Source organism: Chelonoidis abingdonii, chromosome 16 (assembly GCF_003597395.2).
Source record: "Chelonoidis abingdonii isolate Lonesome George chromosome 16, CheloAbing_2.0, whole genome shotgun sequence".
Lineage (NCBI taxonomy): Eukaryota > Metazoa > Chordata > Testudines > Testudinidae > Chelonoidis > Chelonoidis abingdonii.
Genome location: NC_133784.1, coordinates 11,579,732 through 11,593,050, shown reverse-complemented (window position 1 = coordinate 11,593,050; position 13,319 = coordinate 11,579,732). Strand labels below are relative to the sequence as shown.

General features: G+C 42.8%; 1 pseudogene; it reads right to left on the bottom strand.

Annotated features, from left to right (window-relative positions):
- Positions 1-5,117: 5,117 nt before the first annotated feature.
- Positions 5,118-13,319, bottom strand: part of LOC116823585 (cytochrome P450 2H2-like) — a 33,466-nt pseudogene continuing 25,264 nt past the window's right edge.

Here is a 13,319-nt window from a genome sequence, read left to right as displayed (position 1 = left end):
AGTGTAGCAATTATTCTGGGTTTTAGCAGGGAGTTCACTGGTATTTCAGATTCTGCACTTCATATATTGTATGGTGGAACAGAGCATGCAAGTCAATAGCCTCTCAGTTCTGCTTGGTAAACCAGATTAGTCATTGTCCAGCAAAAGAGACCTGACATCAAACCAAGAATGATCTCCATTGAACTTTTATTTGTATATCATGTGTGTTTGCCCCTCCAGTCTTTGTTCCCTGTGTATTTGTCCAGAAAGGATAAAAGTTAATCCTAAAGTGAATCTCTCTAAAGCTGTCCAGACTTCCATGGACTTCTCCAGTTTTGATAAATATTGCATGGATGCAGGCTGTTAGCTGAAATATTACATACTTATACTGACAAAAAACTTGGTTAACACACAGTTAAGGTTGTCCCAAAGTATATTGTTGTAGGTTATGTAATATGTAGCATGTATATTTTAGATGTCGGAACATGTGAAAAGATACCAACTTATCTGGCAAGTAAAGAGAACAGCCAGGTGAAAAGCTGAGCTAGTAACCTGATCAGGTGACCACCCGCATCAGAAAAAAACGGAGTTAGCAAACTAATCATAGCGTTAGGCAAGAAAGTGGTTATAAATATATAATGAATAGCTTTGTAACAATGTATGTAAGGGAAGCACCTGCAAATGGGGTGCACTTGCATTTGACTCTCTGCTATGCCCTATTTCATGGACTGGTCACTCACTGAAGCAGCAAATAAATGACATACTTTCTTCAGCTCAAGAGTCGGTCTATGAACCTGTCCGGGCTGGATAGTGGGGAAAAGAACCAGTGACCAATTGTGTCCTTCTAGAACACTGAGTTCTGAGAAACTTAAACTTCTCAAAAACCAGACACTGAAGGGTTAAGGTATTTTAAATGCAAACTTGTGAAAACCAGGCAATTTAGAGTTAAGGTCTGACCCACACAATGGTAACTGCCTCCCTGGGGCTGGGAATCATCTGTATTCACTCCAGTTGCATTCACTGAGGTGTATGGAATGGTGGAAGAGTTAGTTGGAGCAGCTGGCCAGAGCAGTGATTGTGGCACGAAGGGAATGAAGGGGTGCGTGCAAGCCCCACATGGATGTGATCAAAGCAAAGCAGTGCATGTGTACCTTGAAAGTGGCAGTATGCCTCATGTTAGCACTGCCTTATGTAGACTGTGGCCATGTCTCCGCGACAAAGTTTTGCCAGTGTGAGTTACATTGGTGTACAGCTGTGAGAGTTGGTACGTTAATTATGCGTGTGCGTACTTGGCTTCCTGTGTCAGCACCGTGCGTACTAGCCAAGAGTGCTTGTCCCAATGCACAGGGTAATGAGCTATAGGTTGGTCTCCAACTAAGCAATCTGCCACTGTTCAATGCACTGTTGTTTGGGTAGTTTTGGCAATGCATGGTGGGGCATAAACAAGTCATATACAGGTGACTGGGCGCAAGGCAACAACATCCCATAATGCTGTGATCTTCATCCCTTAATATCATCTCTATCCCTATAATTTTCATGCCTAGTTTCAATTTCCCACAAACTCGCTGTCCACCATCTCTGACAGAAACATGGAGCCTGCACAGATCTGCACAATTTTCATGCGCGTTGCAAGCACAGGACACATAATCCTCCAGTATTTGAAGAGCTGCGTGAAGTACTACGGGGAACATGATGATTTTCTGGGAGTCAGTTTGCGATGAGACATAGGGAGAACTAATTCACGGTGATTGTTGGTGTTCATGGAGCAACTGCAGATGGTGGCGCACCACTTTTGGGCCCAAGCAGTGAACACTAGCTGGTGGGATTGCATGGCAATGCTGGTTTGGGATGACAAGCAGTGGCTGCAGAGCTTTCAGATGTGCAAGGCCACATTCCTGGATCTGTGTGCCGAACTCGCCCCAGCAATCCAACACAGGGACACCAAACTGAGAGCCATAGACAGTGGCGGAGCAAGTGGTAAGCACGCTGTGGAAACTTGCAACACTGAATTGCTACCAGTCAGTGGGAAGTCATTTTGAAGTGCCCGGTTCATAGGGGCTGGGTTCAGAGCTGAGGGTCAAGGCTGCAGGGGGATGGGGTCAGGGGGTGTCTGGCTCAGAGGGGCTGGGCTCAGAGCTGGGGGTCAGGGCTGTGCGGGGATGGGGTTGGGGGTTGCCCAGCTCAGAGGGGCTGGGCTTGGAGCTGCGGGAGGTCAGGGAGGTGTCCGGCTCAGAGGGGCTTACCATGCTGCTTACTCCCGCCTCCCCCCTCTCATGGAGCCTCAGCGTGCTGCATCCAGAAGCAGCCCTGGACAGCGCTGCAGCAGCCTGCCTCCATGGGACCTGAGCTCGCAGACCCACTCCCTTACCACGCGGCTCCGAGTGGAAGGTGCTCAGGCCCCGCCTGAGCCAGGCCACTTTAGCTCTGTCCAGGGCTGCTCCTGGACGTGGCACACTGAGGCACCAGGGATGGGGAAAGGCAGAGGCGAGCCTCGGACAATCTCGTGGGGGCCCCTGCGGGGCCCGGGGCCTGGGGCAAATTGCCCCATTTGCCCCCCCGGGCAGCCCTGATTGCAGTGGAGTAATAGACGGCATGCATATCCCTATTTTGGCCCCAGAGCATCTTGCCACAGAGTACATCAACAGAAAGGGCTACTTTTCCATTATCATGCAAGTGCTGATGGATCACTGGGGATGCTTCATTGACATCTGTGTTGGCTAGTCAGGGAAGATGAGTGACGCTTGCATCTTTAAGAACACAGGACTATTCAGAAAGCTACAAGCAGGGACATTCTGTCCTGACCAGTTGATAACCATTGACGATCTTGAAATTGCAATAATGATCCTGGGGGATCCAGTCTATGTCTTACTCCCCCGGTTCATGAAGACATACACTGGCCACCGTGAGAGCCTCAACAACAAGCTCAGCAGGTGCAGAATGACTGTTGAATGTGTGTTTGGTGGATTGAAAGGGCGCTGGTGTTGTTTACTTATCAGATTGGATCTTAGCGCAAAAAATATCCCAAAGGTTATAGCTGCCTGTTGCATCCTGCATAACATCTCTGAAGCAAAGGGGGAGAACTTGCCTCAGTGTGGAGGTGGAGCAGCTGTTTGCTGAGTTTTAACAGCCGGGCACAGGAGCTATCAGACAAGCTCAATGCAGAGTTATACGACTTAGGGAGGCTTTGAAAGGGCACTTTAACAGCGAACTAGAGTAAAGTGCTGTGGTGCAGTACAACCTGACACTGCAGTCTGGGAGCCTGTCAGCCTGCAGTCTGGGAGCCTCCACCTCATCCTCAGTGTTTAACAGTCCCACTTCTTTTTTCCTTGTTTTCTAATTATTATTATGGCCAAAAAAACCTTTTACTATTGGTTTTATTTCCCTTTGCAAGGTACAACTCTGCTTAACTTTTGGCAGTTCTCACTTTATCCCTACAATTTCTGACCTCTAAGAGGTAGCTTTCCTTGCTGATCCATCCTGTCTTCCATTCCTTTTAGGCTTTCTGCTTTCTCTTAATCACTTGTTTGAGATGCTTCCTCATCCAGCTTCGTCTGGAGCCCTTCCCAGCAATTTTTTAGCCCCTTGCTTGGGATGCAGCCTTCAGACAGTTTCTGTAACGTTGTCTTCTCCACATTCAAATCCTTGACTTCTTCAGTCCTGTCCACTTCCCTAACTAATTCTCTTAAGTTTTTAAAGTTAGCACTTTTGAAATCCAGGGCCTTAGTTGCAGATCAATTTTTGTTTTTCCATTCATTTAGTTTAAATTGAATTAGCTTATGATCACTAGAACCAAGGTTGTCCCCTACAAACAATTGTTCCATGAGGTCCTCACTACCCCCCACTACCAAATCTAAATTGGCATCATGTCTTGTTGGTTCAGTGACTATTTGGTGAATGAATCTGCACTTCCCAGCTTGGTCCTAGCCCTGGAACATGTATCACAAAACTACATAAATATGAAAATATATGGAAGTGTTGAGATGAGTTGGAAAATTAATGAGGAGCAACTTTATTAACACTGTGCTTAGTTAACTTGCATGAACAAGCAGGGGAGGGAGAACTTTAGTTCAGTCCAATGCTACATAAACTCTGCCTATCAAAGTAGGATATTGAGCCAAAAGCATTACATCATCACAATTTATTCTCATTGGCTCTTGTTAGAAAGCTTATTCCTTCACTTTCCCACTTCCCTGGTCCTTCCCGCATGAACAGAGAGCAACAATACCCGAAGTCCAAAGGTGCAAACAATTCAATATTTATTGGGGTGAACTTCCAGCAAGCTTAAATTCAAGTTCCTTTTTCCTTATTTTCAATCCCAACTTACTTTCTGTTTGTCCCTAATTTATATAGTAATATTCTTAGCTATACCTTAACCAATCATTCTACTAAAATTTACCTAACCAATCCTAACATCTTGTAACATGATTAGCTAACCAATTATATTGCACCACCTTAATTAGTTTACACCCAGCAAAATTAATTATACAGCAGACAGAAACAATCACAGGACCAGACAGAGATCATGCAAATAAACATAGCAAAGTGGGAACTATAATGACAAAACAATACAGAAGTGAGGATTTCACAACCACATCTATACCAACATAAGGGTTTCCCAGCTGTGTCTATTAAAAAGTGAGTTCTTACCAGACAGAAAACTATCAAACTAAATTTCCTTTTACGTCTTCTAGGCTCTTCCCTTTCTCTGGGGGTGATAGATCAGATCACCTTCCTAACAGCCCCAGATTGCCTTATTTCAATATAACTAGTTTAAAACGTAAGGATGTGACTGCACGCTTCCCAGCTTATGGCTCCCTCTGCTGTTTAGCCAAAGGCATTGGCCTAAGAACAGGGCCTCAGATTGTCACAATGAGAGAAGGCCCTTACACAGATTCTCTCTTTTATAACTCTATAACTAGCTAAATAATAAACACATACATAAATTCTTAAAGTATAGGCCTTTACAGCCAGGCTTAAATATCTATATCCTAAAGCTGGACACTGTTACCAACTCTTTGTCAATAAAGAAGCCTTAGAGCTTCCTAACAAAGTTTCCATAGTTGTCAACCAACTCACAAATGAACTAAAACGTACCCAGCTTCTGTTCCAACCTGAGCCTGTCTAGAAACTCTGCATGATTATTCTACTTGGCTTTTTGAGTCAATTGTACAGTTCTGCAAAATCGTTGTCAGTACCAAAAATAGCTCCACCCGAGCCAGACCCTCTCCCACGCAAATCCGCTTCCCTGCAATGAAAAAGGAATTTTGAGTTGATGCTGGAGATCTTTCTTTGCAGCACATTTTAAATATGGTTATTATGGGAGCAAAATCTCAGGATTAAAGTTACATGCACAGAGTGATTCAGGGCAAGTACATGGAGGATAATGGCTGTTTCTCAGAGTTCAGTAAGGTATGAAAGTGTATGGGGGTTTAAGAAGCCGCTTACTGATAATTTGAAGAACTGAGTTCCTTATATTGCCGTTTTAGAGGCAGTTTGGGGTGAAGGGTGGGAAGATGTGGGGGGCAGGAAGATATGGGGTTTGAGGAATACATTATCCACATTCCAAACGAGCTAAACAGTTTTCTGGGGCAGTGACATGATGGTGATTGAGTAGAAGGGGAGAAGTAACAAGTAGAGAGGTGTAGGTGTCCTGAGTAGCAGGATGGAGGAAGAAGGCTGAAAGGCACTGTTAACAGAGTGACAGGGAAGCTCGGTAGCTTAGATTCAAGTAGAGAAGTTATGTAGCCCCTTGATGAGATCAAGAAGGCTGAGGTATTTAATGACCCTTCTGCTTCAGTCTTCACTGGGAAGGTGAATGGTGACCACATATTCAACACATTTAATATAAACAACAAGAGGAAAGAAATGCACTCCAAAATAGGGGGAGAACAGGTTAAAGAATATTTAGATAAGTTAGACATATTCAAGTCAGCAGAGACCAATGAACTTAAAGGACTAGCTGAAGCAATCTCAGGACCGTTAGCAATTATCTTTGAGAACTCGTGGAAGATGGGTGAGGTCCCAGAAGTCTGGAAATGGAAAAACATAGTACCTATCTCTAACAAGTGGAAGAAAGAGGACCTGGGGAATTGTCGACCAGTCAGCCTGGAAAGATACTGGAACAAAGTATTAAATAATCAATTGGTAAATACCCAGAAGATAATAGGGTTATAAAGAATAGCCAGCATGGATTTGTCAAGAGCAAATCATGCCAAACCAACCAGATTTCCTTCTTTAACAGGGTTACTGACCTAGAGAACAGAGGGAAAGCAGAAGATGTGATATATCTTTGTTTTAATATGGCTTTTGACACAGATCCTCATGACATTCTCATTAGCGAACTAGGGAAATGTGGTTAAGATGAAATTACTATAAGGTGGGTTCAGAACTGTTTGAAAAAAAGTGTACTCAGAGAAAAGCTATCAATGGTTTGCTTTCAGACTGCAAGGGTGTGTATATAATGGGGTCCAGGAAGGGCCTTTCTTGTGTCCAGTACTAGTTAATATTTTCATTAATGACTTGGATAATGGACTGGAGAATATGCTTATAATATATGAACATTTATACTGCACAACTATAAAATGGGGAATAGCTAGCTAAGCAGTAGTACTGCTGAAAAGGATCCGGGTGGTGGAAGGGTTATAGTGGTTCACAAACTGAATATCAGTCAACCATGTGATGCAGCTGCAAAAAAGGCTAATAACATTCTGGGGTGTATTAACAGGAGTATTGTATATAAGACACAGAGGTAATTATCCCACTCTGCTCAGCACTGGTGAGGTCTCAGCTGAAGTACCCTGTCTAATTCTGGGCACCATGCTTTAGGAAAGATGTGGATAAATTAGAGAGAGTGCTGAAGAGAGCAACAAAAATGATCAAAGGTTTAGAAAACCTGACCACTAAGGAAAGGTTAACAAAACTGAGCATGTTTAGTCTTGATAAAAGAAGATTGAGGAGGGACCTGATAACAGTCTTCAAATATGTGAAGGACTGTTAGAAAAAGAACCGGGATCAATTGTTTTCCATGTCCACTGAAGGTAGGACAAGAAGTAATGGGCTTAATCTGCAACAAGGGAGATTTAGGTTAGATATTAGGAAAACTTTTTAAACTATACAGAGAGTCAAACTGTGGAACAGGCTTCCAAGTGAGATTATGGAATCCCCATCGCTGGAGGGTTTTAAGAACAAGCTGGACAAATATCTGTCATGGATGGTCTTGATTTACATGGTCCTGTCGAGGTCCCTTCCAACCCTGCATTTCTAGGATATCTCTCCAGATGTCTATGCAGTTGGCTTTGTCTTACTGTATGTTTGGTACTCCCTTCAATTTTAGTGTTGTCTGCACATTTGATGATGGATTAATTTATACCCAACAGACACCACACAAAGCAAGACACAAAGTTGCCAGGCAGAGCAAAGAGAAGGGAGCGTGTAGTTAGTCAGAAAACTCATTTCAGACCAAGGAACAGAAAGTGACACTCTTTAAAGACTGATAGATGCTTTGCTAGCAGGAGAGACTCTGCTTCATAGGCCACCTGAAAAAAATATGCACTAAACAGTCTGAGAGACACTAGGAAGTTCAAGGCAAAGCTAGAAGATAGTCTAGGATTTGAAATAAAACGGCTTATTTTACCTACAGAAAAAGGCATGAAGAAGTCACTCTTCTTAAAGGCATCATTTTCATCCAAGAAATGTCTCAGGTTAAATTGCTCTGGGTTTGGAAATTCCCTGCTGTTATATAGAACTGACTTCAGTGCAGGGAATATCGTGGTGCCCTGAATTAGCAACTGCAGAAGAAAAGAGTTAAGTGGATACTATCCAAAAGAGAGAAGCCTCCAAAATTCACTGAGCTTGGACTGCAGAATCCATCTTTGTATTTCTTCATTTCTTTGTGTAAACAGAGTCAGGATGAGCTGTACCCTGACATCTGGTGGTGAGTTATGGCGAGTGTGGAAAAGAATTTCAGGGGCTGATCATGTTTGCAAAGCCACACCCACGCCGCATGGCATAGCCCACGGCAGCCTGGGATGGTTGCTTTGGCAGCTGTGGGATCCCCAGTTTCTTTGTTGTTGGGGCGGGAGGAGTGGAGTGTTGTCACCCTGATTGTGTGAATGAGGAACTGTGAAACTGCTTTGTGACAGGGAGTCTCACCATCAATTGAGTGGCACTCGCTAGACAAAGGAGTGGGCTCCTTGTGTGAGACAGAGGCATCAATTGCACCTCCTCCTCTCTCCATTGTTGAATACCAGAGCTGATTTTTGATTTCCTTAAGAATCTAAGTTACAGGTTCCTGAGCTGAACTCACTAAGAGCTGAAATCACTAAAGAGCTGTGCTAACTAGTGAGGGAGCCTGAAGCTATATTGCGGAGCAGAGCAGCTGGTGAATCGCAGCAGTTTGAGGGACAGTTGGAGTGCCCATAGAGCAAGCAGAGCTGAGCAGTTTGCGGGGATGGCTGCAGCAGATCACGGGACAGCTTGTGGAGCAGACCAGCTGGCAGAGCGGAGCGGAGCAGAGCTGAGCAGGTCGTGGGGAAGGCAGAAGCAGAATCCCACAGAAAGGCAGGGCAGTTGGCCCCGGACCATGTAAGGTGCCCCTTTCTACCCAGGCTGGCGGGGGGAAAACCCCTGCAGATAGACTCTTGAACTCTGTGGCTGCACTGACCCGGGACAGAGACTTTTGGGTTGCGGGACTTTTGGGACTGTGGGTGATCTTTGGGTTGCTGGACTCTAGGGACATTTGGGGTATTGGACTTTGGAGTCTTGGGGTGATTTTGGGCTTGCTGGACTCAAGAGCTCAGGGAAGAGGACACGGCTTAATTTCCTGGGTGGGTCTTTGCTCATGGTTTGGTCTATGAATTCTAGTTGAGGTGTTTTCCCAATTTAGTGCTTGTTGTTTATCTCATGTAATTAAACCTTTTCTGCTACACCGAGACTCTGTGCTTGCGAGAGGGGAAATATTGTCTCTTCGAGGCATCCAGGGGTGTGCGTAAGATTTTCCCAGGTCACTGGGTAGAGGCTCGAGCTGGTTCTGCATTACGTTGTAGGGAAGGGACCTCTTTATATTGAACCCGGCCCTTGCTGCTATCAATTCTGCCTGGCAGAAGGGTTACATTTGCATCTCCTGAACATGATGCTTTCAACCAGAAGCAGAAATATTAAAATTTCATGAGCACAGTTGTACCCACTGCACAGCAGTTCACCTTTTGTACTACTCACTGGCAGATCTAGAATACATTGAGTGACTTTGGGCAAGTCACTTTTGGTGTCAGAGTCCTTGTTGCCCCCCTCTGTAAAATGGGGATAGTGATACTACCTCCTCTTGGTAAAGTGCTTTGAGATACAGCAGATAAGTATTATTATTCAGCATCTCAGACCCAGCAAAATACCCCTGCCAGTGAGAGAGAAGTTACATCAAAGAAATTATTTCTGGGAAGTCCTATGGCCTATGTTATACAGGTCAGACTAGATGATCACAATCGTCCTTGCTGGTCTTGTATATCTGTCCACTAGTATCTTTGGAGGATGTTAAGCAGAAGCTACTAAAGTTAGATATTTTGAAATCAGCAGGTCCGGGTAACTTCCATTCGAGAGTTTTAAAAGAGCTGGCCGAGGCACTTGGTGGACCATGCTGATTTTCAATAAGTCTTGGAGCAGTGGGGAAGTTCCAGAAGAAGAAAGCTAATGCTGTGCCAGTTTTTTAAAAGGGTCAATGGGATCAGCTGGTTAATCTCTGGTCTATCAGACTGACATCGATCCCAGACAAGATAATGAAGCAGATATTATGGGACTAGATTAATAAAGAACTAAAGGAGGATAATGTAATTAATACAAATCAACATGCGGTTATGGAAAATAGATTCTGTCAAACTAACTTGATATCCTTTTTTGATGAGATTAGAAGGGTGGTTGATAAGGGTAGTAGTGACGACATACTTAGGCTTCTGTAAGGCATGACTTGGTACTGTATGATATTTTGATTAAAAAACAGAACAATAAAAAATTAATATGGCACATATTAAATGGATTAAAACTGGCTAACTGATAGATCTCGTAATTTAATTGTAAATAGGAAATTGTTATTGAGCAGGTCTGTTTTCAGTGGGATCCTGCAGGGACTGGTTCTTGGCCCTATGCTATTTAACATTTTTAACAATGATGTAGAAGAAAACAGAAAATCATCACTGATAAAGTTTGCAGATCACACAAAACTTGCGGGAGTGGCAAATAGTGAAGACAGGTCACTGATTCAGAGCAATCTAGCTTGCTTGGTAAAATGGGTGCAAGGAAACAATATGCATTTCAATACAGCTAAATGTAAATATAGACATCTGGGAACAAAGAAGGCAGGCCAGATTTACAGAATGAGGCCTTTATCCTAGTAGAATAATGACTTTTCAAAAGATTGGGGGATTGTGGTGCATAAACAGCTGAACATGAGCTCCTACTGTACCGCTGTGGCCAAATAAGCTAGTGCTATCCTGGGATGCAAAACAGGGGAATCTCGAGTATGTATTTGGCAGTGGTGAGACGCCTGCCGGAATACTGTGTCCAGTTCTGGTGCCCACAACTCAAATGACTAAAGGATTAGAAAACATGCCTTATGGGGATACGTTCAAGGAGCTTAATCTATTTAGTTTAACAAAGAGAAAGTCAAGGAGTGACTTGATAACAGTCCATAAGTATCTATAAGTGCATGGTGAACAAATATTTAATAATGGGCTCCCCAATCTATCAGAGAGGGGGTAAGATGATCTAGTCACTGGAAGCTGAAGCTAGACAATTTCAGACTAGAAATAAGGTGGAAGTTTTTAACAGTTAGAGTAATTACCCATCGGAACAGTTTCTCAAGGGATGTGGTGGATTCTCCATCACTGACAATTTCTTAAAATCAAGATTGGATGTTTTTCTAAAAAATCTGCTCTTGAACAAGTCCCATGGCCCGTGATATATAGGATGTCAAACTAAAGAATCACAATGGTCCTTAGAATCTATTAGTCTATTTAATATAAATCTAAGTCTATTTTCATTATTTAGTAAACAAAAACCAAGAATTAACTGTGTAAGCTTGGCTCACTATTAAAAATACCTTAACCTTGAAGTGTAGTTTTTATTTTATTTTTATTTTTTTTTGTATTTGTATTGATTGGCTTGCATTCAGTTCCAGAAATAAGGTTGGGAGGGCTCTAATACTTTTTAAATGTATTCAGTCATTTCCATTTTCTGTGATGTTCTGCTTGTGAACTAATTGTGCCAAGAAGTTTCCCCAGAAACAAAATCCCTTTGGCCTCTAAAGAAGAGAATGTTTCTGCATACTAGTTTGATATCAAAACCTTAGTGATTACCATTGCTAAATGCATTTTCTATTCCATATTGAAATGCCACAGCTAGAATCTGAAACCCTTTCCTGAACTGAAAGTCCGGTCTGCAGACTGCAAACTGCTGTTCTGATTCATGCAGAGGCTTGGAGGGATTCAATAATAATTGGTATAATATTGGTAAATCAGCAACAAAAAAACCACCACAGAAAATCTAACTGAAGCATTTCTATTGTGAATAATTCAAAATTAAGAAGAGAAAAAGATAAAAGAACACGACCCTTCACAGACACATTGAGAACTGACCTTGGGAATAACATACTGTTTGAGATGAACATCTCTAGCCACAGCACGTGAGACACCTAATGGGACAAGAGCGATGACTCTCTGGATTTCATGTACCACAGCATCTGTGTAGGGCATCTGGCTTTGATCCACCATGCAGGGGCTTCGCCTTTGGCCAATCACACAGTTAATCTCTTTGTGAATTTTCTCTGTCATCAGATTAATGAGGCTTAATTATAATGGTAAAGAAGAGGATTCCCATAGATTTGCCCACCATTGTGTCACACTGTCTGCAGTTTGGAATTATAACAAACCTGGTCAAACTTCACTGATCTGGACTGAGAGAGGAATTCAATCACAACGGCCTATTCAGCCTTTGGATCCTTTGCTCAGACTATCAATACGGGGACAAGTAATACCCATTGTAATGGTGCTTTTTGGATGAGCACTCCTGCCTGCAGGGAACTGGAGTAGGACCCCCACCCCCCCCCCGGCAACACATCATCAACTCACTTCACATAAACTAATGAACCACCACCATGTTACAATAACAGGCCAGGCGTGACACGTTTTGGTGACTGAAGGGGAGATGTCTATATCCATTTACTGGTCCATGCATTCTTCACATCCCCCAGGACCTAACATTTTGTGTGTTTGGGGAAGGGAGACTTCTACCTTCTATTTCTGGGTATTTCAGAAGAATCAGGAGTCCAAATTTCATGGTGATGCTGGTTGTCCCTGTTCCACCGACAAATAACTCTATTGCGCTTCGTGCCAAACTTTCCACATTAAATTCTGACGGGATGTTCTTTTGCTCCTGAAAAAAGATTTGGCGACGATCTTTGATTCTTGATGGTAAAACTTTAGGATATATTGAGATATTAAGATATATATTCTTCTACCCAGCAGGTGACCCACCTCTGATCATTATAAAAATCCCACAAAAATGGCCCATAGCACCTGACATTACAAATGTATTATCATGGTGCATTGGGCCTGTTCTGTGCAATAAGCTGATTTTTTTTTTTTTTTACATGAAGGAGTTTGACCATTATAATGTATCTTCCTTGGGCAGAGAGCATGTCTTCCCTTTTCGCCTTCTCCAAAGCCATGTCCTATGTTGTTGCTTAACAAATTAATCCCGATGATATGTATAACCCACTCCACAGGAAAACAGAAGGGCTGCTGCCCTCACATACCTCTCCCATTTTGATGAGGAAAACATCAATAAAGTCTTGAGGGTAGTTGGGATCCAGAGACTCTTTGTGCATCTTCACTCTCTCCAGATCTTCTGAACTCCTGAGCATTTTTTAAATATCCTCCGGTAAGGCCCAGGGATGTAATCCATGAGAGTCGGGAAAAAAGAGTGCAGCTATAAAGGATGAAAGAAAAACACAGCTTGATATATCTGGACACTACAGTCATAGTGTTCACTCAGATGAATCAAGTACAGCAGAACAATACAATATTTCTTTGGTACCTTCTTATGAAAATGGATTCAATAGATCATTGCAAACTCCACTAAGTGATACTATCAAACGTACATAAATTCCTCACAAAAACAGCAGTGACATTCAGTTATATCAGCTAAGGTATGCTCCATTTTTTCCCCACATAAAACCAACCCCAGTACACACATCCTTTTCTTGAAAAACAAAACAAAACAAAACACTCAAATGCCCAGTCTTAGCTCTCACCACAAATTTTCTTAAGCAGCAATAAACCATTGTAGCCTTTAAA